Source organism: Salvelinus sp. IW2-2015, unplaced genomic scaffold, assembly GCF_002910315.2.
Source record: "Salvelinus sp. IW2-2015 unplaced genomic scaffold, ASM291031v2 Un_scaffold2166, whole genome shotgun sequence".
Classification (NCBI taxonomy): Eukaryota; Metazoa; Chordata; class Actinopteri; order Salmoniformes; family Salmonidae; genus Salvelinus; species Salvelinus sp. IW2-2015.
Genome location: NW_019943497.1, coordinates 79,879 through 85,498, shown reverse-complemented (window position 1 = coordinate 85,498; position 5,620 = coordinate 79,879). Strand labels below are relative to the sequence as shown.

Below are 5,620 nucleotides of genomic sequence, written 5' to 3'. Positions count from 1 at the left end.
ATGATACCATGAGCTCAATTTACATGCCCTAAACCCCATCTCTCTCGTCTCTCTCTCTCTCTGTCTCCTCTGGTCTCGTTTATTTTCTCTTCTCCTCCTCCGTCATCATCCTCTCTTCTATCTCTGTTACTATCTTCTTCTCATTCCTCTCTCGCTCTCTCGGGGACTTCTCCCTCTCTACTAACCACACATACACATCCGGAGTCGTGTAGCGCATCTTCGCCGCCAGTGAAAGAGAGTCGATGCTGCTCGAGTCTCCTCTTCTCACTTGCTCCCCAAATGCTAATCGCCAGTCACCTCATATCTCTCATCCTACCCAAGCTGGTCACAATGTAACTACAGACCTCACCCTCAGTCGTCGTATGTAGTGAGTAGCGACGCACTGGAGGAGTCAGCATCTTCACTTACTACCTCACACCAAGAGACAGCGAACACGATTGCCTCCTGTGCTTCATCCGCTCAGATCTCTACAGTACAATACGTCCACGTGAGACCCTCAATATTGCAACACTCTGAATATGAACATGGCAGGAACTCTCTCTAACTTGTACTCCGGCTACGGCACATTTTTACCCCAGCACTTTTTCTCTATCACATAACAGATACTATAGATAATACATGCTTCTACCAGGTTTCATCTATCCATGGGGTCCATCGTCCGTTCATTTCGATGCTCTCTATAGTATCATAGATAGATCAATATCTGTGGTTCTTTGCGGTTGCACACAGGCGCCTATGTTTCGACTGTTTCTGACATAGACTATTCTCTGTCTGTGAACGTGTGTAATATATTCGTGCAAATGGCGTAGAGGAGGTAGCTTCTGGAGTAGTCCTAATGAAGACCACGTACAGCTGCTCTCGTGCAGTTAACGACTCCGTGATCTGCTCCTCCGATAAACTCGCTCACTCCTTTCTTGTGTCTGCATGTTTCTAGAAGATGCTGCACTTCGTTCATAAGACAGATAAGTGCCTCCAGTATTTTCCCTAACGCCTTTCGCAACTCTCCATTAGATAGAAACTTTTCACTGAGTGTTTCAGATGTCTCGCAGTCATGAGTCGCGAGGACGTACTACTGGGCCCTATTATAATGCTCGGTATGAGAATAGACAGTATATAACAGGTAACTGCACGCTCGAAGAGTCTTACTCTCAACTTCTCATGTTCCTGTTGCATTCATTTCACCTTCTCACTCTTCTTCTCTGGGTCCTTACTATACACAATTGCTCAACAAGGACACTGCAATCTACATATCGCCCTTGTTCGCTCCATTACCCGCAAGACTCCTTCATATTCATTCCTCCCTCACATCTCTCTATCCCGTGAGCTTCTGACGCGCTCTCTCTTCTCTGTGACTGGTTATAGTAACCTAGAACACATATCCTCTCGAAGTCACCCGTCTCTCTCTCTCTCTCTTGCTCTCTCCCCTCCATCTGCGTCATGTCCTCCTCTCACTACTTCTTCCCCTAGAAATCAGTGCCTACCATCGTATGTGTGTATTGTATCGTACTTGCTTGCATCGCCTACTCGGTCTCTTGCCCCGGTTGTCTAATTTTCCCCCCTGTTGAGGTTGCACTCAATCTGCTGTATTCCCTTCAACGACAAAACTCCTCCCCATATCATCGGTGTCCTTTTGTATCACACTCTTTCGATCTTGTGATCAGAAGTGTGTATGTCATACTCGTCGCTACCTTTACAACACACTAACGGCTACGGAATGTCTACGATAGAGGTTATTCACCATCAGATGCCAGTGGAGTTAGTCTATTTAATCTGGTCTGAGTCCTGACCCAGCAGACTGATCAGACATCTAAGTGGATGAACTGCTCCCATGAAGGCCAAGTCTACCTCACAAGTGCCATGTGTTGCATGACATGAGAAGCATGGCAAAATACAACTCGGCGGAAGGCAACAGTGGACTCAGCAGTTTAGACAATAGGCTAAGTTCAGATCACACGCATCTTACCACTATGGGGAATGGCGACTTACTAATGGCGCGACTCGTTGGTGTTGAGCGTCAATGATGTATCGGTAGCACTGAGTGGTGGATGGCGGCATCGTCCTATTGGGGCTTTGGCGGGTCTCTCTGCTAACTACTCCTGTGCTCCTCCTATGAGCTCTTCCAACTAATTTGTAGATTTCAACAGTTTGATAATTAGCATGACAATGCATAGGCATGTAGAGAATAGAGCTACGGGCTATAGTAGCCAACAGGATATGCTTTAATCATAGATTTCGGTCGCCGACACACACACCAATGAAATATAGAGTTGGTATGTACGATATGTGTTCTGAAGGCGAATAGTAGAAGAAGTATTATGTACCATTTCTCTCACGCATACAATACACCATGCCCCAGTGCGAAAATATTGAACAGTAAAGACCATTCCATTTCTGGCACTAAAGAAGCCGCTATTAAAAAAAAAGAGCAGTAGGGCCTAATAGTTAGGGTGGTGAGTGTTAACCAGGCTCTTTGTATCCAAAATTATAATTAGAAACAACAAAAAATAAAATTAAGGCAAATCAATCTTTCACAGCGGTCACTTACTAACTGGCTGTATTCTTCTAGAACATGCTAGCTTACAGTACTGGCCTGTGATGCAATTTTACTGCTCATTAAAATTCGTTGCCTGATCTATACATGACACGGGCTATACCAAAAAGGAAGCGCAAGGGATGAGATAGAGGAAGAATCGCAAGCAGTTCGTTGCGCAATCACGGCAGGCTTTGAGCGTATATATATATGAACCACACGTGCGTTTACCGTACATGCAGTGGCCTCGTAGGATATAAGTTGCTCCCTGCGAAATCTTTACAATCCCACAATTAGCGTCGAGCACTGTAGATATGTGTTACGGCGGTCACATAACATCGTATTATAGACAAGCCAATCTTCAGTTCGGATGTACTGTTTGTACACTTCCAGATTACAGACCATGGAATATATTCAGACGATCAATAATCACATCTACTCCTGACTCAAAGAGCGCCATTCAGGACGGATGCACTGTTGTCCTATGAGTTCAACGAAGTACAATGAGCTTGCTCGGACGTCAAATGCATATCGCTCTAATGGCATCCCTTCAGATATTGCTTCCATGGTACTCACTTCCCAATGTTCAACCTGGCACGCTCCAGTTATTGAGGTCTTCTATTCTCTCGATCGCACTGAATCTGGTGCACGCCATATAGCGCATTCATTACCACTTCTCGCCATCGGCACTATCTGCTCGACTCCTTCCGCCGCAGGCGCCTTTCCCTGACCTCAGATCTATAACATCGCGCAGTGTCTAGTCGCAGAGGTCAAATGGGGAGGGAGAGACGCATGGCTAGCTGGGCTATGGTGCCACAGTAGAGATAAGTGCCCTGCTCATAGGGGTACAAATAACTATAGGTGAAGCCATGGGGACTATGTAATGATGTAGTGCCAACAGATGGAGGACACTGAGTAGGTTGTGACAATCCATTTTAAACAGCGAGTGACAAAAGAGTCTACACCTTGGTGTGTCTGTTGCGAGTCTTGAGGTTCGCTATGTCGTGCATGGAACTGTTGATCGACCAATCACTGAATCTAGAAGGCTGATCAAGTATTAGATGAGGGGTAAAAAGTGCTCGGATAACTGTCGTGATTGACAGTTAAGCGCAAGTTACGCGGGACACTCTAGGCAGCAATGGTGATTGTCGCAAAATACTCTCTGATTTTTCAGTCAACTGCGGGCATACAAACAGGGCTTGAAAAAGATGCAGAGTAATGCTCTCATCTACGAAACACAGAGCATAACTGATAAAGGCGCTTGAGGGGAGGAGGGCCAAGATGTAGAGTTTGTAAATCCTGGCATCGGCAGCTGGGGTGCGTGAGTGGCCCGGCGGTGGTGGGAAGTGCTGTGCGAGAGGCCGGACAGTTCGGATAGGCTCTTGATGGCAGCCTCGAGCTGGCGTGCGCAGTTCCATGAATATCAGTGTAGTGGAGCCGCAAGATGGCCCCAATAGGAGCCGGCAAGAACTTCCCTAAGTCGGGGCAATATGCAAACATCTACAGTCAGACTGCCTCTGACCAGTGGTTTTAGATACGATCGAAAGGGACGTAGCACCGGTCGTCTAAGGAGGTGAGGTGGGGATAGCGCTAGTAGTGTGGGAAATTGCAGTGTCCAAATTTGGGCTGCACGGACTGGTTTCACCATGGCAGCGTCAGCGTCTTGAGATCAATCAGTTCACCTCTACTCCTATTCCCTTCCAAAACCTAATAGCTAGTACTAGACAGGTGGCGAACAACATGAGATTGGCCGCAGTGTTGTGTCACTGAGGCGTCCATCGACAGCCAAGATGGACATGGTCGACGCTTGGTGTATTGAAGCAAGGTGACATTTAGGCCCAGTGGATCAGTGAAATATGAAGGCACTGAGAGGACACTGCATTTGCAACATTGTTCCAATGCAGTCATAGAAACGAACAATGTACACCTGCTCGTGATCTCTGTGTTATGGGGAGGGTATACGTGTTCGTGAGTCCTGGCAATAGGATCGGTTCGGATGTATTTTCGTCTCATCGTATCTACGTTCTTTATCTATGCTACTACTTTATCTGTGGGGATCTAGCATCGTATCAAAACATTGCCAAAGCAAATGAAGTAGATAATATACAAAAGTGAAATAAACACACAAAAATGAACAGTAAACATTACACTCACAGAAGTTCCAAAATAATAAAGAGATTACAAATGTCATAKTAYGTCTATATACAGTGTTGTAACGATGTACAAATAGTTAAAGTACACAAGGGAAAATAAATAAACATTAATATGGGTTGTATTTACAATGGTGTTTGTTCTTCACTGGTTGCCCTTTTCTTGTAGCAACAGGTCACAAATCTTGCTGCTGTGATGGAACACTGTGGTATTTCACGCAATAGATATGTGAGTTTATCAAAATTGTGTTTGTATTTTAATTCTTTGTGAGTCTGTGTAATCCGAGGGAAATATGTGTCTCTAATATGGTCATACAGTTGGCAGGAGGTTAGGAAGTGCAGCTCAGTTTCCACCTCATTCTGTGGGCTGTGTTCACAAAGCCTGTCTTCTCTTGAGAGYCAKGTCTGCCTACGGTGGCCTTTCTCAACAGCAAGGCTATGCTCACTGAGTCTGTACATAGTCAAAGCTTTCCTTAATTTTGGTCAGTCACAGTGGTCAGGTATTCTGCCACTGTGTAGTCTCTGTTTAGGGCCAAATAGCATTCTAGTTTGCTCTGTTTTTTGTTAATTCTTTCCAATGTGCCAAGTAAGTATATTTTAGTTTTCTCATGATTTGGTTGGTTCTAATTGTGTTGCTGTCCTGGGGCTCTGTGGGGTATGTTTGTGTTTGTGAACAGAGCCCCAGGACCAGCTTGCTTAGGGGACTCTTCACCAGGTTCATCTCTCAGTAGGTGATGGCTTTGTTATGGAAGGTTTGGGAATCGCTTCCTTTTAGGTGGTTGTAGAATTGAACGGCTCTTTTCTGGATTTTGATAGTTAGCAGGTTTTGACCTAATTCCGCTCTGCATTATTTGATATTTTACGTTGTACACGGAGGATATTTTTGCTGAATCCCGCTTGCAGAGTCTCAATTTGGTGTTTGCCCATTTTGTGAATTCTT

At 45.2% G+C, this 5,620-nt stretch overlaps 1 pseudogene; it reads right to left on the bottom strand.

Annotated features, from left to right (window-relative positions):
- LOC112073155 (actin filament-associated protein 1-like 1) overlaps nucleotides 1-5,620 on the bottom strand; it is a 97,180-nt pseudogene that overhangs the window by 31,086 nt on the left and 60,474 nt on the right.